General features: G+C 39.7%; 1 protein-coding gene across 6 annotated transcripts in view; it reads right to left on the bottom strand.

Moving 5' to 3' along the window:
* mef2aa (myocyte enhancer factor 2aa) overlaps positions 1 to 26,470 on the bottom strand; it is a 127,585-nt gene extending 101,115 nt beyond the window's left edge. For 5 of the 6 annotated variants that reach the window (XM_021598107.2, XM_021598130.2, XM_021598113.2 and 2 more), the window contains exons 1-2: positions 22,571 to 22,739; positions 19,784 to 19,912 (exon numbers count right to left, since the gene is read on the bottom strand). The gene's annotated coding sequence lies outside the window, so the exon portion shown is untranslated. Of the gene's footprint in view, positions 1 to 19,783; positions 19,913 to 22,570; positions 22,740 to 26,227 lie in introns of those variants that run through there. The other variant, XM_036975371.1, reaches the window with a different exon arrangement.
* Between the last annotated feature and the right edge of the window lie 630 nt (positions 26,471 to 27,100).

Genomic DNA, 27,100 nt, shown 5'->3' with positions numbered 1-27,100 from the left:
TGAATACTTTTTTTATTCAAGTATAAATTACCAAAGTTATAATAGATTGCCTTAGATTTTCTGTTAATTACCAAAATTACTGAAGATTCCAGTAAATTTGGTAAATTACCGGTAGCTTTGCAATCCTAACTACAGTTAAATAAAACTAGCAAATCAGGTCTAAAACTAACTGAAACTAAACAGAATTTCAAATAAAAATAGAAAAACTAGGATAAATAAAAAATAACAAATATAAAAACACAAAAACTATAATAACCTTGCACTCCAGGCCAATACAACAATTTGATCCATAAGGTGAGGTAAACTGAACTCTCCCTTTGAAGCATTACTCAATGCTAATGATGCTTGATAGGATGATTCTGTCCATTTAACCTTGCTTAAGAATGTAAACATATACATCTCACCATGTACTCTTTAGAAGACCTTGATAATGTACACCTGGACCACGTTGTCTTTAAACCGGTCCAGCAATTCTGAAAGGTTGCTTACCAAACATTTGCACCACAGAGATCAATGTACAGTGAATATGTCTCTACGGAGACCACATCAGGCTGACATCAAAATCAATACCAGCTACATGTCCCACAGAATGTCCAGATGAAACCAAGCCTCACGACTACCATCTGAGTGTAGTGAAGCTGTTAAAATAGTGGAACGGTGTTGTGCATTGTTTAGCTTAAAAAGCCCCTGTAGATCCTTGGTATTCATCTAAGGTGGAGTGATGTTTGACCACTTTTGTTGTGTGTTACTGTTTGTGTGAGAGACAGGCCCAGAGAGGCAAGCCCAGTAGCAGCCACTCTCCATCTCTCTGTCCCCTCCTCCCTCCCGTGAGACAGGCCTCTGGAACACGGGGAGGGTTGGTGACGGGATCGGCCCTTTCACACTCAATAAAACATAGTCCACTACCACTGTAATTACTGAACACAGCACATCTGCCTCCCTCACTCTTTCGCTCTCAGTCAGTAAGTCTGAATAAGCTCTGCACGTATGCCTAGTATTACTTAACCTTACAATACATCTCGCAATGCTGGCAAACACAAAATATGACATCCTACATGGTTTATTTCATAAAAAAGGATGACAACAGGAGCTATTATTGACCATGTTATTATGCTGTTATCAACTACAACACAAGACTCTAAAACTACATCCAGAGCATGATGTGGTTACAATGATCTATAAAAACTTAAAGCCAAGAAAAACATCTAATACTTTGAATGTTCAGCTCTTCCTTGCATAATTAAGACTCTGTACTTTCAAACGTGTACTGTGCTGTCTGTCTAACTGAGTGTTTAATATGAGGAAAGCCTTCCCTATTTCCCTTATTCCTCTGACTGCGATGGACATCAGTCATGGTCCTGAGCATAGCCATGACAGTTGTGCTTCCTGTGTGTGATGACCTCATTTGACTATCCTACCACAGGGCCAGGCCACAGCGTGAGCAGACAAGGCTCAACCTCCTGCCTCTCTACTTCCTGTTTTTCAGGACCCCTCTAAATGCCCACTGCAGGGGAGGTAGGAGAAAAATGGAGGGAGAGAAAAAAGGGAAGGAGTGTGCCTTGGGGACACCCTTCCTCTCTGATCCCTCTGCTTGTTACCTTCCTGACTGTAAGTCTGAGACTAAACAACAACACTACTCCATCTCCTGTTGATACTCTCCGTGTGTTTATTATATTTACAGTACATGGCCATTAGACAGGCTGGACAGGCGCATGCTGCCACACCAAGCACACAACCACTTTCTATTCTTTTAGACGTCAGGCCTTTCCTTGTTTTGGCCAAGGATAATGATTTGAAACATAACCTGAGTTACATAATGATGAGTTATGCAAGTTCATACATAACAAGAAAATAGCCATGTAAAACAGTATAAATATTAAATTCAACTCCAAAACTTGAAAGTGTAAGGAAATGGCTCAGTTCCAGTTTGTAAGGCTTTAAGCGGAGTGGGACATAGAGCAAAGAAAACCCTCACGGTTCTGCTGCTTAATTTCAATGAGACCCTGACATAAGTGCATTAAGAAATGAACACCCCAACTCTTTGTTCTTCCTGTCATCAGGCTGTGCTGTACCTGTAAATGGGGCTGTTGGCCTGGGGGCGAGTGGAGGCGAGCCAGCCTCTCTCTCCTGCTCCTACACTTCCCTTTGTGATTGCACGCTTATCTCCCACTCCAGCAGAGCAGGGAGACGGAGGATTGTGGTCCCAGAAGAAGCATCACTAGTGTTAATGTCTCCTGATGCTAATCTGACACAAGGCTGATCCTTCACAAACCACTTTCTCCATTCCTCTCTCTCTCCTTCTTTTTCCTTCTCCCTCTGTCTCCCTCATCTATCTCCCTTTCTCCCACCCCCATCTCTCACCCTCTCTATCTCCCTCGTATCTCTCTCTTTCGCTCTCTCACTCTGTACATTCCCTCACCTCTGTTTCCAAGGCAACTAATGAGATATTAATAAGATCTACCAAAGGGATGTGTGAACAAAAATTAGTGGGAAATAGGCTTTGAGAAAAAGAGGGAGAGCTGCTTGCCTTGTGAGTTAAATAAAATGCTTTAAATATGTGCTCGTATTGGACTTCCTACAGCCTGTTAACTTTATTTGTAAAACATTTATTGGGGTGACATTATCATCCTAGACAATGACTTGAAAAACAGTACTGAGAAGCTAAAATAATAACTATATGAGGGCCATGACTGTTATAAAGAAATGTAATTTCCACAGAACATAGGTTTATGTTTTTGGGATGAACTGATATATGTAGAGATTTTCTACATGGTCATTAAGTTTAAAATGAATTGCTTGGCTTAAGATTTAGATTTTTAAAAAGCATGAATGCTATACTCTGAAGAGGTTTGTTATTTCAATTGTGAAGAAAAAAACATTTGACTTGCAAATCCCAACAAATGATAACTCCTAGGAACCATTGTGTGAACAATGAGTTTAAACCCACACCCTTTGAAATAGCTGTGATACGTTGAACCACTAAAAGCTATGTGAGAAAACTCATAATGAAAATGTTACATTGAGTAATGGCTTTATGTCACTGACGGAATGAAGGGTGAATGTGTTTTTTTTTAGATGACCTCGAGATACCAACAGACAATAGAAAGTATTTTCCTTTGTTTATTTCAATGAATAGTTATACTCAAGTAGGGCTTGTTATGATGTTAGTAGATCCAGCCCTGACATACTGTACATTGGTAATTCAAGTCAGAGTTCAACAAGGGTTGAACAGTGACTCACAAACATTCCAGAGCATGTTCTGCATAGCTTGCATAGTAAACAATAATGGTTTATTGAGCTTATGGCTACTGGGGCATGGCAATGCTTCTCCACTTTTATAACTATTTTAGCATGCATTTTAGACCTACCTTGATCAAGTTGATAAAAAAGAAATCCATTGACATGTATGAGTGTGTGACTTGTAGGGGAAAATGATGCAACGGTTAGCGTTTTCCGTCATGAATCTTGCTCTGAGTGTTTGTGTTGAGGAGTCAAACCAAAGCAGGCCAGGCTGCAAGTGGTTAATCTCTCCAAATGATGACTGCTACCTCAATCCAACTCTCCACTGACCCAGCTGTAATCCCTCATTGGAACAACGCAAGTTCAAACCATGATCCATCCTGCTAGCACCCAACTCTGGCTGGGAAAATGGAGCTACAGACAGCGGCACGCAGAGACAAAGATACTTATCACCTCCACAATGACATCCTCAGGAAAACCCCACTGGATCAACTGAATATTCTCTTGGGGAAAATAGCTTTAGACCCCCACATCATACATCATCCATCAATAACCTGGGAGACAAATGCAAAAAACGTAGCTCTTTAGGAGAGAGCACAATAACAGAACATACACCCTTGCCAATCACTACAGGTATCCTATTGTTACTTTTGAATGTATTCCTCTATTGCATGCTGAAATCAGCTGAATTGAGCAGGTTTCAAAGGTATGGTAAGGTTTGGATAATAGGCTACATCTTCAGAAATATAAAGGACATCAGATGCTGACAGTGAAACTGAGCGCTAGCAGACAGACACCCTCACTCTCAGTCACACAGTAATGTCAGGGGATGAGAGGACTATGCAAGGTGACTTTGACAAAATGCCTTGGGGTCCATGAGAGAATTCCATTGAAGTGACTTTAATATGGCATTTGTTTCTCATTTATCACCATATTGAGTCTGGCAAACCTGTATGATGGAACCAGCAGGAAGAACAAAACCAATACACATTTTCCTCTGGCTTGAAGGCATAGTGAGAAGAATCTGAGGCCAGTAAGACAACTGCAACAAGCTGGAGATACAGTGTACTGTAATCACTGCCAACATGTACACTCTAGCAGACAGAGCCAGTTACACTGCACTGTTCAGGTAACTTCTACTGACAGTGCAGTGAAGTTCAGACTTTGTAACTTCACAGTCTAAACAGATGTTGTTGTGCTGGAGTTTGTGTGTGTGAGTATGTGAGCGCGCGCATGTGTTTCTGTGTGAACTTAAATGGAGAGGAAACAGGGATAAAACCTTGAGATGGATTTGAGGAAGAGTTCTCCCCACCCCCAGCCCCGGTACGCTGGTTGTGTGCAGTAGTCGCAGCGTTGTAACATAATTACTGCTGGGACAATTCTATTCCCAATGATCCATTTGTGTCAATCAAGTTTTCGAGCCTAGCGAATGAATGGATTCTCAGTTTCTCAAGGATAAAGAGATGACCCTCTCCTAACTGGTATATCCATTTCATGTGCAGAGGCCACTCTCCTTCTCAAGGTTCGTCTCGTTATGCTAATTGTTGTACAAGTTTAAGCATGTAGAAACGGATGCAAGCTTTGATTATTCTTGATTAAAAATATCTGGTTTTGGCAATTGAGAAATGCATGATGTACATTAATGCTATCCTAAATTATACTGGCATTGGCAATTATCCATCAATAGTCAACAAACCACAGGCTAAACCCAAACAATATGCAAATATATTCACTTGAATATGTTGCTGTTCTTAGATGAAGCCCCAAATGTAATATTGTTCCATCATCCTTAATACCTTGTTATGTGATAGTCAGTAATCACTTCTAATCAACCAAAATGCTATATTCTACTGCAAAAAATGTACTGACTAAAGTGTCTAACTACTTACATCAAATGAACTACTCACATAAGATTTTAGGGCTCCCGAGTGGCGTAGCGGTCTAAGACACTGCATCTGCATAGAGTTTCAGTGCTAGAGGCATCACTACAGACCCTGGTTCGATCCTGGGGTGTATCACAACTGGTTGTGATTGGGAGTCCCAAAGGGTGCGGCATAATTGGCCCAGCGTCGTCTGGGTTAGGGGAAGGTTTGGCCGGGGTAGGCCGTCATTGTAAAATAAGAATTTGTTCTTAACTGATTTGCCTAGTTAAATGTAAAAAATAAACAGTAACAGCCACTTAATGTCTCGGAGCCAAAACCTCTCTCCAAAAACATTTTATCACCAACATCTCTTACGCCAATTTTACCAGTGGATTTCCTGGCAGGAGTTAGTGTCAGAATCTGACATTCTCCCTGTATGAGCACTTCAAGTGTCACAACGCACCAAGTTCTCCTTTTCTAAATCATTCGGATGGAGTCACAGATGACACAGGTATAAAAGAAATTCACAGACTACACATTCCTCCGTTTTTCTGTACAGTTCTGTAGATTTTCTTCTTCAATCATAACTTCAACTTTTCAGGGATATCAGGAAAAGCCCATTTCAGAGTCTTCTGTAAACATGCATGCACCCACACCCAAATTTACGCATTCTAAATCTTAACCTGTTGTCTGATGTGGTGGTATGTGTCCATTTGCATGGTTGTCCATCATCACAGGGACTTTTCACCAGGGAGAGATAATCCCACCAACGCAGAGGGGTGCGACAGCCCCCTACCCCCCAGGCCCCCTACAAGCTGTGCTAAGTGGCATGGCAGCCTTTTGATGTTCCATAGAACACAACACTGAAATGGTAAACAGCACAGATGAATCAAGATCTTCCTCCTGGGGGAATACGCTGTGTAAGGATGTTAGGGACGTCATGCATTAATGTGTATCGGCAGCACTACAGTTCCTCACTCTCATCCCCTCTCTAAATTCACTGAATATCCAGATGAGACTTTCCGATTCAGTTTAGATATTTCATTCTCCTTCAAATATGTTGTTTGATCAACAGCGGGCAGATTTAACTACACAAACAAATTAAACTGCTCTGAGTTTACCATATTGTGTTGTACACATCCTGTCTAGTTTCTGTTGGCTGTTAGTGTGTTTCTTCCTGTCCTGACCAACAGAGCACTGGTGCTTCTTTTAATGGGAGTTTAAAAATGGCTTGGAATAAATATTAGATTTTCTCTTCCCATTTTTCTTGTGCTCTCCATCCCTCTGTTGCTCAGTGTTCCATTACATAAAATGTTTATGCAACCCAAGCAGCATGGACGGTTATGACTCACAATAACTGTGAAAGGTTCAACATTGATTAGATAAAAAATTAAAAATATGACTCCACACAAACCTAGGCCTACATGGATGATTGTGGAAATGACTAAATGTAACACTAATCCCTTGAGGTAAAAGTACAACAGTTGGAAGATTTTCTAATGCTAAACAACATAATTGTAATTGGTTTAATAGACTGATTTCAACATACAGCCAATAAATCCATATCACTTTGGCAAGATGAAACCATTTGTTTCCATTACAACGTAAGCCTTAATTTTCAACAAATCAGTTTTATGTCGGCTGGTTCCTATTGGTTGTTTAGTGTTTTTGGCATGATAAAACCTCTTCCGTTTATTGTAAATGGGTCCTTGTTAAAACCGACAGGGAGAAGAGGAAAGATGTACAGTAGAGATAACATTAAACACAATCACATCATGTAGGCACAAGGGAGAACGTTCATGGGATGCAAGGTAATTTTACTTCAATACCAAGTCAAAGCTGAGTAACAATTTTCACTTTGAAATAAAAATGTGCTCTTATATAAACAGTGTCTGCCCGGTGCATGACTGGTGTTTATGCAATCAGGTTTGAATGGGGGCATATCCTTGGAAAAGCTACGTTCTTACAGGACACAAAGGACACAAAATGAGTCATATTAAAGTATTTTCTCTATACTTGTTGTTTGTTGCTCAGAAGACTGAATCTGAACAAAACATGAAAACTTTCCTCCAACTAATCCGTCTCAAGATCAAGGATAAAAGTATTGTAAATTATGCAAGAATGTATTGTTTAAGCAAAGGGCTCGACATCAAATAAACAATATTATGAATATTTCCAGGCATTCCAGGAAGAATTGACTTAGTTTGCATAATGATTCAGTACCTTCATAACATACCGGTGCTGGGGAACAACAGGAATTGTGTATGGGTGGAGAAAGTAGAGCTGATACAATCCATCTTTAACACAATTTACATGTTTTGTAGATGCACAACTCAGCCTTTCGGAATTCCCTAAATGTCCTCAGACTCGATATTATACCAAATCAAACCCATTCCTTTTAAAGTCAATAGGACAGACACATTGTGATCACCACTTTGATAGGTCATCAAACAAACATACCCTCACATCCATACATAACTACACACACACACATAAGCATGCACGCTCGCACGCACACACACACACAACACAACACACAGTGAGATAAACCCACTGGCCCTGCTGCCTGCCTCTCCAGGAATCTTTTCAGCCTAACTGTTCTGTGATAGCCTGTGGCCCAGTTGCTGGTGACGGATGCCTCTCCCCCATACATGGTCTGAACACTGTTGGCAGCTGGGTCAGTGACAGGAGGGCGGAGGGGAGGGAGGGAGGGGACTAGGAACAAGCTGGGGAGCATTGAGTGTGACACTGGCCGAGTACAGCCAGAGAACAGCTGATAGACTAGTGGGTTTTGTCTACCATTTCACCTGGATCAGCAGCTCACGGAAGCCACACAGTCTGCTCCCAGGCAGAGAGAGACTGGACTGGTAGAGAGAAGGAGAAGAGAAGGGAGGGAGGGCACAGACAACTGGCAGCCTCAACACACTCTCAAACAGAGGCTTCAGAGAGCTGGGCTCTGGAGATGGAGAGTAGGGTACAACTACTGCAGCCTGGCAGGGATTAAATATATTTTGGGGGGATGAAGAAAGACAGAGTGCCCTAATATAAATCACCATATCAAAACAGCTCACTTTCAAACTCAAACATTTCAGACATCTACAAATGTTTTTCCATTCCAGGTGATAACCTGTAATGTATTACCGCTCCCAGCACTAAGTTGTTATTGTGAGACTACATGTTTTACTACAGGAGTGATGTAATGTTTTCCCTGGTTGGATGCTGCCAGGGCTGTAAAGGCCAAGGAATGATGTCATGCCCAGCCCAGTATTAGTGACACGTCCCTGCCCCGCCTTCCACTTCTCCTCATTTGGCAAGGGTCAAGTCTCCTTTCGTACACTGGTGTAGGAGCATAGTAGGGGAAATTGATGGGGAGAATGTTTTTGGGCTGCACCTACTTCTGATATAATTGTACAGTGTCAAAGCAAAGGTGAGTAAAGACATTCTGAAATCAAGATCAAGTTCGTACGCGTCACACACACAACGCTACATGTTTTGCTGAATACAAAACAACCATGTGGACTTAAACCCCCTACCCCTAGTGTCCCTAATTACTTAAAATGCTCAGTTTGAAAACAAAACTACCGGTCATCCTGCTCAAACACGACCCTCAGAGCAGAGAGATGGTGGGACTTATAGTCTGTCCAGAGGTGGACCCGACCAGCTTTCAAACCAGAAGAGGGTGTTAGGTCACCACCAGCAACTGTACTTACTGACTGCATGGGGTCACACTAGGGACAAATACAAGCCATACACCTGCAAATCTGTTTATTATTCAGGACACACCTAATCAGATTCAATTCTATACTTTTGTATGTATAGTATCAGTCAAAGGTTTGGACACACCTAATCATTCCATAGTTGTTCTTTATTCTTACTATTTTCTACATTGTAGAATAACAGTGAAGGCATCAAAACTATGAAATAACATTTATGAAATAATGTAGTAATCAAAAAAGTGTTAAACAAATCAAATATATTTTATATTTCAGAATCTTCAAAGTAGCCACCCTTAGCCTTGATGACAGCTCTGGAATGTTTCCGGAAATTTTCCATGGGATGTTAAGCCTGGGTATTTCGGGAATTTTGCTTAAATTCATCAAAAATTTAACTTATAACAGTGAGGTCTCCTGGCATATTTTGGTTAAACTATCCCCAATTCAATGGAATTGCAACCCTTTGCATGCACAGTGCATTCTTCCATCACATGTGCAGTGCACTCTTCCATGTACAGCTGATTCTCAAGATCTTGCACACTAATGAGATGCAATTGAGCCCTTACTACTACACTGTCTGAGCCAAGGACTACATGCTTTTAAAGTTTTGATTACAATACTGGGTGGGGTGAATATATTTTATATGACATACATTATTTTTTTGTTAACTAGTAAATAGTAGCCTACAGCAAAGTGTGTTGAAATAATTTATAACTTGTTAACAGTTTCTGCTAGTTAGTTTTTGTTACCATGTGGGTTTTAGCTTGCTTGAGCCTGCTAACTGAGGAGTGTTAATTCACCTATTTCCATACATGTTTCATTTTTAAACATTTATCTTACAAAGGAGTAAGTAACTGCTTAACTATTTACAGTGCCTTGCGAAAGTATTCGGCCCCCTTGAACTTTGCGACCTTTTGCCACATTTCAGGCTTCAAACATAAAGATATAAAACTGTATTTTTTTGTGAAGGATCATCAACAAGTGGGACACAATCATGAAGTGGAACGACATTTATTGGATATTTCAAACTTTTTTAACAAATCAAAAACTGAAAAATTGGGCGTGCAAAATTATTCATCCCCCTTAAGTTAATACTTTGTAGCGCCACCTTTTGCTGCGATTACAGCTGTAAGTCGCTTGGGGTATGTCTCTATCAGTTTTGCACATCGAGAGACTGAAATTTTTTCCCATTCCTCCTTGCAAAACAGCTCGAGCTCAGTGAGGTTGGATGGAGAGCATTTGTGAACAGCAGTTTTCAGTTCTTTCCACAGATTCTCGATTGGATTCAGGTCTGGACTTTGACTTGGCCATTCTAACACCTGGATATGTTTATTTTTGAACCATTCCATTGTAGATTTTGCTTTATGTTTTGGATCATTGTCTTGTTGGAAGACAAATCTCCGTCCCAGTCTCAGGTCTTTTGCAGACTCCATCAGGTTTTCTTCCAGAATGGTCCTGTATTTGGCTCCATCCATCTTCCCATCAATTTTAACCATCTTCCCTGTCCCTGCTGAAGAAAAGCAGGCCCAAACCATGATGCTGCCACCACCATGTTTGACAGTGGGGATGGTGTGTTCAGCTGTGTTGCTTTTACGCCAAACATAACGTTTTGCATTGTTGCCAAAAAGTTCAATTTTGGTTTCATCTGACCAGAGCACCTTCTTCCACATGTTTGGTGTGTCTCCCAGGTGGCTTGTGGCAAACTTTAAACACTTTTTATGGATATCTTTAAGAAATGGCTTTCTTCTTGCCACTCTTCCATAAAGGCCAGATTTGTGCAATATACGACTGATTGTTGTCCAATGGACAGAGTCTCCCACCTCAGCTGTAGATCTCTGCAGTTCATCCAGAGTGATCATGGGCCTCTTGACTGCATCTCTGATCAGTATTCTCCTTGTATGAGCTGAAAGTTTAGAGGGACGGCCAGGTCTTGATAGATTGGCAGTGGTCTGATACTCCTTCCATTTCAATATTATCACTTGCACAGTGCTCCTTGGAATGTTTAAAGCTTGGGAAATCTTTTTGTATCCAAATCTGGCTTTAAACTTCTTCACAACAGTATCTCGGACCTGCCTGGTGTGTTCCTTGTTCTTCATGATGCTCTCTGCGCTTTTAACAGACCTCTGAGACTATCACAGTGCAGGTGCATTTATACGGAGACTTGATTACACACAGGTGGATTGTATTTATCATCATTAGTCATTTAGGTCAACATTGGATCATTCAGAGATCCTTACTGAACTTCTGGAGAGAGTTTGCTGCACTGAAAGTAAAGGGGGCTGAATAATTTTGCACGCCCAATTTTTCAGTTTTTGATTTGTTAAAAAAGTTTGAAATATCCAATAAATGTCGTTCCACTTCATGATTGTGTCCCACTTGTTGTTGATTCTTCACAAAATAATACAGTTTTATATCTTTATGTTTGAAGCCTGAAATGTGGCAAAAGGTCGCAAAGTTCAAGGGGGCCGAATACTTTCGCAAGGCACTGTATCTGTACATGGAATTGTATTTGGGGTTTTTCTTACAATTTTTTTCTCATCTTTACAGGAAAATGCCACGGGCACTCTCTGATGTGTGGAGACATTTCACTGCAACTAATGTAGAAGGAAAAGCAGTGTACTTTTGCAAATACTGTGCCAAATCATATGTGAAGAATGCAACAAAGATACAGAATCATCTGGCCAAGTGCATAAGTTCCCTCGGTGCTCACAACAAGCAACCTCTGACAAAAGTCCCTCTACTTCTATTCAAGGTGAAAATTATGAAACAGACACCTTATCGATAGCAACAGCTCATGGTCCTCCTGGAATCAGAAGTTTATTTGACTCAATGAACATAGTCAGAAAAATGCTGATGAATGTCTTGCTCAAGCTGCATATGCAACTGGTTCACCTCTGATTCTCACAGGCAATGTGTATTGTAAGATATTTCTGAATGTTCTTTGCCAGCATTTAGCCCTCCAACCAGACATGCTTTATCTACTCACTTGCTGGATGCAGAGATTAACAGAGCTCAAGTGAAGGTCAAGCAAATCATAGAGGAAGCAGACTGTATTGCAATCATCTCTGATCGGTAGTCGAATGTTCGTGGGCAAGGAATAATTAACTACATCATCTCCACCCCTCAACCAGTATTCTACAAGAGCACAGACACAAGGGACAACATACACACTGGTCTCTACATTGTAGATGAGCTGAAGGCAGTCATCAATGACCTTGGACCACAGAAGGTATTTGCACTGGTGACAGACAATGCTGCGAACATGAATGCTGCTTGGTCTAAAGTGGAGTCCTACCTTCACATCACACCCATTGGCTGTGCTGCTCATGCATTGAATCTGCTCCTCAATGACATCATGGCACTGAAAACAATGGATACACTCTACAAGAGAGCCAAGGAAATTGTTAGGTATGTGAAGGGTCATCAAGTTATAGCAGCAATCTACCTCACCAAGCAAAGTGAGAAGAATAAGAGCACCACATTGAAGCTGCCCAGCAACACCCATTGGGGTGGTGTTGTCATCATGTTTGACAGTCTCCTGGAGGGTAATGAGTCTCTCCAAGAAATGGCCATATCACAGTCTGCCGATATGGACAGCCCCATCAAGTGGATCAGCCTGAAACTCCTGAAACCTATAGCAGTAGCCATTGCATGGATTGAGGGAAACGATACCATCCTGTCTGATTTTCAGACTCTGCTTGCAGATGTAAGAGAAAACATACGTACTGCCCTGCCCACTTCACTGTTGCTCCAAGCAGAGGAAACTGCAGTTTTGAAATACATTAAAAAGCACGAAGACTTCTGCCTGAAGCCCATATACGCCGCAGCATACATGTTGGGCCCCAAGTACGCTGGCAAGAGCATCCTGTGTAGTGCAGAGATCAACAAGGCTTATGGTGTCATCACTACAGTGTCTCGCCACCTTGGCTTGGATAAGGGCAAGGTGCTTGGCAGTCTGGCGAAGTACACTTCCAAGCAAGGGCTTTGGGATGGAGATGCAATATGGCAGTCGTGCCAACATATCTCATCAGTCACCTGGTGGAAGGGGCTTTGTGGATCTGAGGCTCTTTCCCCTGTTGCCTCCATCATCCTCTAAATCCCACCAAAATCAGGCGCCTCGGAGCGCAACTGGTCGTTGTTTGGAAACACACACACCAAAGCACGCAACAGGCTGAACAACAAGGGTTGAAAAATTAAGGCTTTTTAAGCCTGACAACGAGCCATCCTCAACATTGTTGGAAAGTGACCGTGAAGATGAGGCCTCAGAGTCTGATGTTCAAGAGGTGGACATTGAGAAGGTCCAGGGAGAAGACATGGAAGCCTGAGAGGAAGACAACCAAAGCTTTAGTTTCCAGACTAAATCATTTTACACATTTTGGGAGATGCAATGGATCATTGGGGATCATTCAATATTCCCTTTGTTTTGTTGTTCAGTAAAATCATCCCATGTAAAGAGTCAACTCATTTAATTAAAGTTACATTAGTAACTAAATGGTTTTTTTTCTAGTGGAAGGATTTAATCATTTGCTATTTTTTTTTTACCTTTACTTAACTAGGCAATTCAGTTAAGAACAAATTCTTATTTTCAATGATGGCCTAGGAACAGTGGGTTAACTGCCTTGTTCAGGGGCAGAACGACAGATTTTTACCTTGTCAGCTCGGGGATTTGATCTTGCAGCCTTTCGGTTACAAATCCAACACTCTAACCACTAGGTTACCTGCCGCCGGAATTATGTCTACTTATGATATGGTACAATGTTTATGTTTCTGTCTCCATATGATATGGTAAAAATATCCAATGTAAAACACATCTACATTTAAATGGTATTAATATTAATTTGCATATATTCCCATTAATTCCCATATATTCCCGTTAATTCCCATGGAAAATTTCCACTTCTGAATATTCCCCAAAATGTGCAACCCTATAGACCCTGCAAGACAACTCAGGTCCTCCATCGGGACTCCAAACTTTTTATGTTAAGATTACCGTAAGTGGATGTGTCTTAAATGGGATACAGGGGAGCATATTAGCGGTCACAAGAAATCTTTTGATCTGGCAAATTAGATTATAATGTATTCCTTAATGTTTTTTCAAAGTCTCATTGAAATTCAGTCAAACTGCAACTCAGCAAAGTGATGTTTTCCTTAAATGAATGGGAAAATTCCTAAAACAATTCTGATCTATGATAATGCATGTATTTCAGTGTTATCTGTTAGGCTAGCGCTTTTTTTTTCTTCATCTGCTATTACGATGCAACAAATCTTCAACAACAAAATGAAATCCATTTCTGACACCTACAGTATCATGCAAACAAAGAACAAACAAATCAACCACAGGATGGACTTCCTTGACTATGTACATAAGGCTCTTGTTTTTATGATGCACAACATGATTGTGGTTTTGCTAACGTATCAATAGTGACACTAATATTGTAGAATGAGAGACCAGAGGTCCATCAGGTGCATGGTGACTTTGTTTGTTGCCATCCCCTCTGCTCCACCACATAGCAGAAGCTTTAACACGCTAACCTCAGAAGCCACACTGCAGCTAGCATGCATGTACTACTTATTTTTTCTCAGTTTATATCTTTTGTCAGTCCTCGGTATAACTCAAGTCACTTAACTTGACTTGGTAGAGGTGAATATATCAAACTAAAAGTATGGTTCTTGTCCTACTCCAATTAAGTAACATAGCGGTACACCTTAAAGTTCACATGCAATACAAGTGTGTCACATTTGTTATGACAATGTGTCAGTTTAGCCCTCAGTTTGTTTTAATGATGTGTACCATTTCTTCGAATGCCATAGTGGCGTGGCACTGCTTTATGTTTTATCTGTAGAGAGCCTGTCAGAAATGCACTCAGAAAGAAAGACATCTAAAGATTGGAGTGCACTGTTGATCCAACATGACTCAACATGAAAACTGCTCTAGTCAATTTCACTTAGGGGCGATTCCACGACAGCATGTCCCAAATAAAAAAAAATCTGTTAATTCTCACATAGAAACTTCATTGGAAGGAAGGATGTTTGACATGCTTTTTACATTTGTATTTTGAGACCTATACATGCCTCCTGTCAGAACCTTTGATCTGTGAACCGCACATGATACAGACAATATCTTGGTGTCATTATACTCGTTATGGAGTCCTCTAAAATATGAGGTAAGTCTATGTTCTGAGAAAAATTCACATTGATTTATTCAACCTTGAAAATAGCAATATCAATATCTCAAAAGTACCCTTTTAGATGTCCGTATCCTGCACGGTTCACGTATCATAAGCTGCGTTTAGACAGGCAGACAAATTCTGATATTTTAGTCCACTAATTGGTCTTTTGACTAATCACATCAGATCTATTCACATCAGATCTTTTTTAAGCAATTAGTGAAAAAAAGATCAGATTTGGGCTGCCTGTCTAAATGCAGCATATGATATGTGAACCGTGCAGGATACGGACATTTCAAATCAAATCAAATGTTTTATATTGTATTATGTGATCAGGCCACACAGAGGAACATCTGTGATAATCTGAAGTATCCAAAAAGGCCACGAGATGTCATTTTATAAAAAATTAACCCAAAACTTGAAAGCTAGTAAAATTCTGGTAGTTTAGTGGTAAACTTAGAAAGTTTCCAGTAATATTCCCTCTTTCCGCACTACCTGTGTCAATTTGGATTCGTAGAATACGTTATTTTCTGTTACTGCTGAGCCTTTTAAAGGGAAATCTGATGGAAAAGGACTAAATTAAGCAAATATGAGGGCTCTTGTCAGAGGTAGGCCTTACTGTCAATGCTTTGAATCAGCCTACAGGAGACATTCAAATGGCAATAGCCCAAATCAATGCCATATAGAAAGACAGCTGTGATCATCTAATACCTGGTAACAAATGGTTCATAATGTCCTTATGAAACTTTTAAAAATATCTTTGTGATGATTTATAGATTTAAAAGGGAAAGGTTATCATAAACCATTGATAACTCAATTTACACTATGAACTTCCTCAAGACTGTTTACTTCAACAAGTAAAACATTTTCACATTCAAAGTTGACTTGCAGTCTTAACCCTGTGTGGGCCACTTAAACAGTGAAGGGGAGAGAGAGACAGGGATGATAGTAGTGAAAGAGGATTAGCTGCAGATTGAGGCTGCCGCTTTGGTTCAGCTGATTCTTCAGTATGACCAGAGAGAGCTGAGGGGGTAAGGACAACTCTGTCTGACTGAGGGCTCGAAGGGGAAAGGCAAAGAAGACAGGAAGAAGCTGTCTATCTTTAAGCCGCTCTGCCCTGCTCAGCAGCACATGTGCTGAGTGGGCCGTATGGGGTGGCTTACTACCAGAGGTCACAGCCAAGGGCAGGACAGTTGAAAGGTCACTGTTAGGTGCTCCCTTAGACAACAGTGCATTAGTGAGTGGTTCACTCATGCTTCTGTTAGAAACAGTTTTTCAGGCTATCAGATGTTTATAAGCCACTGTAGTTTAGGATATTGATATTTAGGTCAGAATGATAGGGGGCTAATTGTCAACAGAGTTGCTTTGTTGACATACTACAGTGACATAGCAGGCAGATGTGATGAGAATTATAAATAGGTCTAAAGGAAAAATGTGTGCTTTTTACATTTGCTTTTCCAAGTATACACTGACCATCGGCCGCACCACTGTACGTTATTAGTATAAATCTTTCTTAATTTCAGATTTAAAAACACGTCTAATTATATATTTCAGTGTGGCTTTTCTTTCAAAAAAGAAGAAAAAAAGAACTGCATAATAAGTGTTTGAATATGATTTCAAAATATTTTAATTATATTAACTTTGAAACCGCACCGCCATGTAGGATATTAAGCCGTATTTATAAAGTGTACATGTGGTATATTAGCCTGTGCCAGGGCTGGTCCCTGATCCACAGGCTAACGGTTTGGAAGTCATCATCACAGCACATTAAGGGCCTGCCTAATAAAGTTCCAACTGTGCAGCCTCATAGCATGATAGTTTGATTTGGCACACTCCACAACGTATTTGCAGAATAACTTGACTCAGTTTTGTGAGACTGGAGGAGAGAGGAAAAACGAACAAGGAGCTAATATTTTGATACACATTTTAAATGATAATTTTGTGTGTTTGTCAAACTGGCTGGTATCCTGGGGGTAACTAACCCATTTAGCATCAAAGGTGAGGCTCTGTGACCAAATCAAATCAAATCCAATTTTTTAGATTGTATTATGTGATCAGGCCACACAGAGGAACATCTGTGATAATCTGAAGTATCCAAAAAGGCCACGAGATGTCATTTTATAAAATTCCTCCCAAAACTTGAAAGCTAGTAAAATTCTGGTAGTTTAGTGGTAAACTTAGAAAGTTTCCAGTAATATTCCCTCTTTCCGCACTACCTGTGTCAATTTGGATTCGTAGAATACGTTATTTTCTGTTACTGCTGAGCATTTTAAAGGGAAATCTGATGGAAAAGGACAAAATTAAGCAAATAATGAGAGCTCTTGTCAGAGGTAGGCCTTACTGTCAATGCTTTGAATCAGCCTACAGGAGACAGGAGAGAGGAGAAAGGTGAGGCTCTGTGACCAAATCAAAATCAAATCCAATTTTTTATATTGTATTATGTGATCAGGCCACACTCCACAACGTATTTGCAGAATAACTTGACTTAGTTTTGTGAGACTGGAGGAGAGAGGAAAAACGAACAAGGAGCTAATATTTTGATACACATTTTAAACGATAATTGCGTGTTTTTGTCAAACTGGCTGGTATCCTGGGGGTAACTAACCCATTTAGCATCAAAGGTGAGGCTCTGTGACCTGGTGGTCAGACAGGAGGGAGCCAGGGGTTTCTGGGTTTGGAGCTCAGCTCTCTGTTGGATTGGGTTGTGGGGTTGGGTGACACCGCTAGGACACTGTGCATTCCTCTGGGTTACACAGCCATTGCAGTAGCCACACACGATAGAAGGGGAAGTCAGAGTTGATTTGATGCAGTGTATAAACACAAGAATGAACATCCATATTCATGGTTCGCCCTTTCTGGAATAGAATAACTACATTTATACCCATTTTATTTATTGAAGTACTCAGGAAGCGTTCCTTTAGAATAAATAGTCTAGAGCGTACACAATTGTCTGCTAGGCTCAAGATTCTGCATCCTGCCTCCAGGTCTCACGGGAGAATGCTGGAATCTCCAGTTTGATGATGGAGTGCCATTAAACAATGAATCATGTTGCTGAGAGCATGTGCAGAGGGCTTTGTAACACAGAAACTAAGCAAAGTGGACATAGAGAAGAAGCATAGTGTTTTTCCTGTTGTTGCTCTGACAAATATCTTGAACATAATTGCCAAAGTTCCCTCACACCTAACTCTGAGAATAAGAGAGGACTTCCTACATAGGGCCGCAGTCACACTAGTGAATAAAGAGAGAGTAAGAGTGAAACAACTACTAATTTACACCTCAATGTATAAACACATTCAGTACTTTGATGAGAAAATGTAATATCATGACCTTTGCTGATACTTGTTGATTGTGGGGAGGTGTGATACACAACCTGTATTCTTTGCTTCTCTTCTTTGTTATTGTATCTATCTAAAGACGTTTAAAGGTTAATTGTGTTAGCTACTGGTTCTCTCAAAACAAGTAGTCTTGTAGAACTCTCAAAAAATGTGCTAGAAAACTGTGCCTGATGAGTCAGCTGCAGTTGACACCAGTTCAGCTCTCAAGTGTACTGTAGGGGAAGTGCTGTGCCACAGTACAATGGTGTAACATGGTGAACACTACAAAATCCATGTACAGCTGACACTCTCATGAAACCAGATGGTCTTAATGATGTTTCCCACTTGAGATAAAGAGAATAACCAAAAGGACCAAAGAAAGCATAAAACATTACTGGAGATCTAGGGTTGGGCGATATTACAACAGCATCATCTATCAGCGATGACTGACAGCCATCATCGATGTTGACGACATCGTTATGTGACAGACGATGGTTTAGCCTATTTGAACTTGACTTGCACCGTGCCGCAAAGAATGGAGTCGGAGAGAGCAAAATATTTTTTAAATTCCCTAAAAACTTAACTTAGCCGGGGGACTAATAATGAGAGTGAACAAACAATATAAATAGACTACAGAAAAATAAAGTTCAATCAAGTTTAAGCTGATTAAGAAATAGATTTTCTGTGTGTGCCAGGAAAAATCCCCCCATGCGAGGTTGAAAACCAAATAGCCTATAACCTATCCTCCTACTAGGTCTATCATAAAAGCTTCAAGACAAGTCGTTTCCTAAATATTCAAATAGCTTAAGAAGGAGTTGTCTATAATGTGCCGCTATCAAAAATTACAAGAATGAAAGATGGAATCTATAGGCCGAGGCATATGCTATTCTCAATCACAGCTTTATGAGAAATATAACAAACAATTATAGTTCTGAAGACGGTACGCTTCTATCAAGCCCATGATTTATAACCTAACTCACTATGGTTAAACAGCCCGTTCCTCATCAGTTGACTGTCACTCCATCATGTGCATGCCACACAGACACACACACACACACACACACACACACACACACACACACACACACACACACACACACACACTGACCTGGCCATACGGAAGCTCCACCCGAAATATTATCTAAGTTTTTCCTCCACATAGGCTTTGTCCAGGCTTTCAACAAACATATATTTCGTCAAGTTATAGCATGCAATTTCTGGCTATAGCCCAACAGTTGTTTTAACTGAGTTTTTTTTTCTCACAAAAACAATTTTGGGGGTTGGCCAATAGGGGGCGATGCCATCTTATATCACAATGTTTTATGAGTACCTAATCACCATAGGACAAAGGTTGAAATCATCCAACCCTATGGAGATCCATGGCATATACAATTAAGTAAGTTAAGTGACACTTAAAAAAACAGGAGAGTAAATAAACAGGTAAACAACAACAACAATACCAAGATTTTTAAGAACACGTGGCTTACCCAACTATCAAAGCAGTGATATTCTCTTTATGGGAAAATCCAGCTCCTGTCTGTCTCTTCCTTTCCCTTCAATGCTTCCCTCGCTTGCGTTAAGCTTCCTGCTGCGTTTTCCTCCTTGGGAAAAATGTCCTGGGAGGGGGAGAGGAGAGTTGAGAAAGTGTTTCGCTCATTAATTCAGAGGCATGGTGTAAACGCCAGCATTCTCTTTCTGACAACCAGCGTTAATTGCATATCCGACTTGCCCACACACTCAACGTTTCTCCTGTGTGTCTCCTGGAAGGAGCTGAATCCAAGCTGTGATATTCTGGTGCTATGAAGAGAAGCGAGGTGGGAGACACTCCAGACCCCCACTCCTCACACCAATCACCACCTCAGAACTTCTCCCTTTTACCTGGGTCAACTTTCTTCACTCACAACAAATACTGTATTTACACATCTATCAATTTACAGAGAGACATTTAGGCCTGAACACACAAACACACACATTATGTAATATGGTACTGAGAAAGATGATATTAAATTAATATCTGTATCTACTGCACCCTGACATAACAAACAAACAAAACATTGCATTGCTCTTTCGTTAATAAGGCCACAAATATATATATTACAGACAAGGATGTATATTACAGATCAGGATACTATCATACTATGAGTGCCATATGACCAATTTTACTATAAGTTGTTAAATAAGTTAACTGTACTGCAGCAAATCACCTTTCTATAAGCTGGGGCAGTAATCGGTTGGGGGAAAAATGAATGCAGACGGGACCAAAACAGACACTCAATAAAAATACACACAGATATACCTTTATATTGCTTCCAAGACTGCCGTCCCTTAAAAAATGTTGCCATTTTCATTATCAACAAGCTATGTATACCTCATGGTTGGGGAAACGGGGGGGGGGGGGGGGGGGGGGGCATTAGACATTTATCAGTCAGTATCAACTAAACACTCTCTACTGTTATCTGTCTGGAATTATATACAATGGGGTCAATTCAAGTGGAGATGCCATAAACTTTTGTCCTCATACTGAGGTTCACAGTGCCAGTAAATCATCTACAACAAACTAAGGTCCTGGGGTTTATTATTTGACCATTTGTGTGAGTTTACGAGCTCTTGATTGTACATAACTCTTTACACTGACACCTACAATATGGCTTGTGGCCTTCCAAAACAAATATGCTGAATCAGAAAAGTGTAATTTGTTATTATGTTGAACCTTCATTTAATGATGTATGTTCATTTTAAATTGCAGATAAATGATCACAACAAATCAACACAGTCAATACCACCATGGCTCCTTCATAATACTGTAGCTGTAAATCTGTTCAATCCATTCAGTCATTAGTGCAGAAAAACACTGATGTTGAGGTCATTCTCCTAACTATTCACTGTGACCAGACTGCCTCTCATCAGGCTTGTAATTAGAAATAAAACCATACAAAACAGGTGCAATGACTCTTCCATTCAAAAGATTGAAGCATTGCTGTATTAATCCTTTACTGGGAATAAGTTTGATGTAGCTGGGATGAATCCTTACTGGAGATATGCTCCAGGCTAAAAAAAACCCCCATCAGATTCAAACTATAAATATAATATATCATCAAAATAGTCCCTTATAACTGAGAACAAGACATAGGCCTACTATAAGAAAACAAAATTGCTTCAAAAATAGACATACGTCACATCTTATTGGTGGCAAACATACATTGCTCCATAGCAGAGGAGATGTTGCCCTAACTCAAGCAAATAGCAGTGATAAAAGCAACAATAGAAGTTGAAGTAGCCTAGTTCTAAATGGACAAATGACCACCACCAGCTGACCAGCAAAATGTAGATTTCAGAACTAACAATGCAAAGTATCTTTACCAATAAACTGACACTGTATAGACTACTATATATTACTATTATTTGTTTATAACAAAGTAATCACATGTTTAGGCTACTAACTTATTATTGTGAACCTATTAAAATAAGGAAATATTCTAGTCCACAACTAAGAAAATGCATTCGATTTTACAGTGGTATGCAATGGAATGGATAAAGTCAAGTTTTAGTTGTTCATACAGTTATTGTGCACATAGACGGTTATATTAATTCGCCTAGTCTACACAGACAATTATAAAGGATTTCAAAGCAACCAAAGCAAAAAGCCGAAAAGTAATCTGATGGCATGTAATCTATTGTGATGTGATGGCATTGATGTGAAAAAATGTATATATATTTCAACGTAGATAATACAAAACCAAGTAAAATTGCAAGCAAACGCATTCCTCCTGTTGTCTGAGAAGTCCACGACACTGTTAACTCTACGATATTGCGCGCTCACAAACATAATCAGTAAACAAGTTATTGTAAAGTCATAGCTAGGCATTAGTAATTCAAGACGATTGATATAATCTATTATTCTAAGAAATATCCTGAAATTGACAGACTACGATAAAGTTGATCGAATTACTGTAGGCTACCAAATAAGATAAAGCATAACTGTTTACTTATTGGAGCTATAAGAGCAAAGACGCACGGGCATCTAGGGTAAAATCAATGTATATCTAAAATAAGTGTCGCCTATTATTAGGAATACTAATAAACAATAGTTCATACTATATTCATCCAGAATATAAACACAGAAACTGGCATGGCATAATCACATAGCGCTACATGTAGGCTACAGTATGGGATGGCTTTTCGATCCCAAATTCACTCTACGTCTTCCTCTTGCGCTTTCTCTCTCTCTCACTAGTGCCCCTCTGTGCAATATTGTTGCTATTTTTGCTACTCACCTTGTCTCCCAAGTTCCTCGTTGTATATAGACACTCTATATCAGAGGCTCCAATAGACATACACGTAATTTCAGTCACATTTACACACGAACTGCTATTTTAGGGAGCAGACAAACTCAGAAGAGCCAGTCTCTTGTCAGTGAGAGACTCCTCCCCTTATCTGACTAATACCAGACGAGGTAGAAAATCAACCTCCTCCCACTCGTCTCATCGTCACTACAAAAAACTTAGGTTTGTAGTTTAGCCTACATTGTAGGCTACCTATATCATCTGGATTTCCAAAAGGTGACTCTAAAAAGTGAAAAAGTATGTGGAAAGGACACTTCACGAGCGGGATATCTATGGTTTGTAATACATGTTCAATGATATTAGCATTATAATTCCAGTCTTACTACATCATTCTTTGAAATCTTGTTAAATGTTAACTCGGCTACGTTTGTTACTGATCCTCTCTTCGGTAGGCAGCTACAGTCAAGTGATAGCTACAGTCAAGTGGTTGACACGTGGGTAGTGTAACGCAACAAATGATCTTACATTGTAAGTGATTGACAAGGTTTACTTGTGGCAGAAACTACAGTCAAATGAATTGAAACTACAGTATGAAATCTCAGCGACAATTTTTTTTTTTCTGGTGTTAATTATTATTGTTGGCCCGTCACCTCACACCCCTTAGATACGATTGACGTCATATCTCTAAAAGACAACAGCAGCATAGGACCATTGATTTTGAAAGGACATGTTTCTGATCCAATAGAAATCCTCAGCGGCTGGTCAGAACCAATTACAGAAGGGAGGTGGGACCTGCATAACTCTCATGTGACAAAGTCACGTGTAAGTGCAGGATCTGAGGAAGAGGTGTGGTGCAGATCCTGATCTCAGATTGTTTTTACCGGGATTTAAAGGAACATGTGCATGTGAAAGAAAACGTAGGTCAATTCTAGTTTCAATGTCATTTTTTTTTTTAAATAAGATTTTGAATCGGCACCTTACTGGAGTGGGTTTTGGAAGCAACAAGAAAACAAGTAAATGATCTGGCACCATATTTCCATCAATGTGCACAATAAGCACGGGAAGGTTCATATAGTTGTGTTTTCATATTCATTTTTATTTATATTCGTTTTATTTGAAATTCAGTTTAGTTTCAGTTAGTTTTCATACCTGATTTGTTTTTATTTATTTAGTTTTAGACCTAGTTGTATAAAAATATTTAGTTTCAGTTTTAGTGTTGCGTGGGAGGCTAGTAGCCATTTGTGTTGTATAGTTTTTAAAATTATAATACATAAGGTGATGGGTCAGGTCAAAGGTTAGATTTACATTATAATGTCAATCTCAATATGACTTGGATTTAAAAGGAATCATGCGAGACTGGTGCAAAAAAAAAATGTTAAAAGGACACTCCCTCGCCAATGTTTACACCAATCAAATGCTTTTTAACTGTAGTGCATGTAAGAATTAAGTTAGATATTAGAGCTGGGAATTGCCAGGGACCTCACGATACGATATTATCACAATACTTAGGTCTCGAGGTGATATGTATTGCGATTTTCACAATTCTATATGTATTGCGATTTGATAATGCAATTTTATTCCAATTTGATGTTCCAGACATATTACTCACTATATATCTGCTGCAGAGACAAGAGAGAGCATGAGAACATTCGTTTTGATCAGTCATGGAAATATAAGTACTGAAAACATGTTGGCTCACTATTTAAAAAGAAGATGGAGAACAAGCTATAGAATAAAAAATTCCAGAGTTTTGGCGCAGGTACAGCCGACTAGCACTAGCTAATGCTATCTACAAATCGATACTTGGGATTCAAAGTATCAATATAATATAGTCCCCCCCCCCCCCCCCCCCCCCCCCTCACTATTAGCTATAGCCACATTTTTCAAGCATGGTTAACTGTTAGCCAGACTAGATTCCAACCTTACGGTCATTTTTATATATTTTTAGTTTATTTAACCTTTATTTAACTAGGCAAGTAAGTTAAGAACAAATTCTTATTTACAATGATGGCCTAGGAACAGTGGGTTAACTGCCTTGTTCAGGGGCAGAACAATCTTTCGATTACTGGCCCAAAGCTCTATCCACTAGGCTACCTGCCACCCCAATTGTTCTAAGTACACCTTACCCTATATGGTTGGACATGGCTTCTGTTTTGATTAGGACACAGCAGAGCCGGTGCCAGTCATAAAACGTACCTCAATCCAGGTTATACTATAAATGTACCCATTATCCAAAAAACTACATTTTGGATTGTATGTTGCATTGAACAACAAAGAATAGTCAGCCAATCAGGCCCCTTGTTATTCACTGCAACATGCATTCCAAAATGGCTGCTGTGGCTGCTGCTACCTAGCATGAGGATGGCAAAGGCAGTTTAATTAAACAAAATAGCAGTATTTCAATCTCCTCAATGTAGTTTTTTTGGATTATGGGAAATTTTGGACTACAGTGCTATTCCTGTATTAAAGTATGTTTCTGAGCCATATCTCATGCTGACTCTGTCTTGTCCTAATCAAAACATCATGTTTTTATTTTATTTTAGTTCATTTTGGAGTCAAAGGTAATAGTTCCAGAATAGTTTTAGTTTTTCAAAAAGGTTTGTTAATTATTGTATTTTAATTTACTAAATCGTTTTTTGATGATTAGTTTTCATTTTAGTTTCAGTTTTAGTTTACTATAATAACTTTGGTGCACTGTCTACACACTCTGTTATGACCTGGGTAACACTTTATCATAACTTTCATAAAGCATTATCAAGGATGAAATGTTCATATATGTGTATAAATGCATTATTTGTTATACATGCTTACAAATAATGAAATACTTATTCATTAACAGTTTATACATAATTTATTAATGATTACTCAGGAAAGTTAAAGTTTTTCCCTAGGGGTATCACATTCTAGCTATTGTATAAGTTTATTCTATACCCCCATTAAAGATCAGGGAATAAGGTATACATTGACCTTTTCATACTAATGTACATGGCATTTGTGTCAGAGCTTGTGTATGTTAGAGTAGAAAGGACCAGCACCTGTGGATGGAAATAGGGTGTATACAGACACAGAGTTACATCCCAGATCTCCAAACCACATTAGGTGTCTAAATAATGAATTCCTCAAATGAAGCTCTCCACTGTTAAAATCCCTCATTAGATTGTTCCTACGGTTCGACTATGATTGATTTTAGTGGGTTTATTTATCCCTCTCATAGCTAGACTTCAGTCCTAGCAAAACCCAGACCGTCTACAAAAATAGTCCTGCCAGGGTGAGGCAGATTCTGTAGATCCATTCCACAAACACTTGTAAGCTCTGGAACCCTGTAACCTCAGCCTAATATACCCCTGAAACCCTCTCTGTATACCCCTGAAAAACCTCACCATATACCACTGAAGACCTCAGCATATACCCAGTCACCTGTGATACGATTGGGAAACAGTTATATTCCTATACATCATCACCTTGATAATAATGCATAATACTTTGACATCTCAGTAGAATGAGCCGTTGCTCACCACATGAAAGCTCCTTGCCTGGGTAACACTCCTTCATATAAAACCCTCCTCTTCCATGTGTCAAGATGGAGACGCTACTCATGACACCCCCACACTTTGTGTAACACCAAGCCTATGTTGCTGTGTGTCTCACCTGTTTGAGTTTTTGCACAAATACCTTAACAGAACCAAAAAGGGTCTTCAGGTTTTTTCCTGCAAGGATTCACTTTCTGTATCTCTTGTTTCCTCTCTTTATCTGACTCTCTCTCTTCTTTGTATCACGGCTTCTCTCTTGTTGTTCAAAGCCAGACCAGCTGGCTTTGGATGCTTTCCTTCTTGCCCCTGACAGGCCTGACTTCACACCCTCTGCCTCCTCTTGTCCCTTGGTCTTTCTGCCGGGAGGGAGTGGGGCGACAGCAGTTGGAAGGGTAGTACCCCAGATGGACGTAGACATGCTGGGCATGCGTTGTGTGACAGGGCTCTGGGGCTCTCTGGACGAGCCACAGCTGTCAGTCATGGGCACAGAAGGTATTAGGTTTTTTCTCCTTGTGTTATTGTGATTAATATAAATGTGAAGATGGAGTGCAAACATCATGACTTATCAAGTTAAAAATGACTTTCCAGATAAATTGTTGTAGTGTATTTATGAGCGTATGCTTAAACTGACCCATAAACCCAATTTACTTTTAATGTTACGTTCAGAAAGTTAGATCCTTCATCTTTACAACATGGCATTAGAAGCATGGTGCAACGCCTTCCAAGTATGAAAAATGTTTGTAAACAAAGTTATATTTGTATTAAAAACGACATATGTATTTTTTATGTTTATTTTATTAGGGAGTCGTACTGAGACCAATGTCTCTTTTACAGATGAATGACATAAATTACAGAAAATACACACTTCAAATATGAATACAAAATGCAAGAAGAAAGAAAAACAAAAACATTCTTCAATAATAAGATCCTCAATCAGCTTTCTGAATTGCCCAAGAGGCACCAGAGTACAGATGTAAGAACATTTTGAAGA

The sequence above is a fragment of the Oncorhynchus mykiss genome, chromosome 1 (genome assembly GCF_013265735.2).
Source record: "Oncorhynchus mykiss isolate Arlee chromosome 1, USDA_OmykA_1.1, whole genome shotgun sequence".
Lineage (NCBI taxonomy): Eukaryota > Metazoa > Chordata > Actinopteri > Salmoniformes > Salmonidae > Oncorhynchus > Oncorhynchus mykiss.
This window is presented reverse-complemented; position numbering and strand designations above follow the sequence as displayed.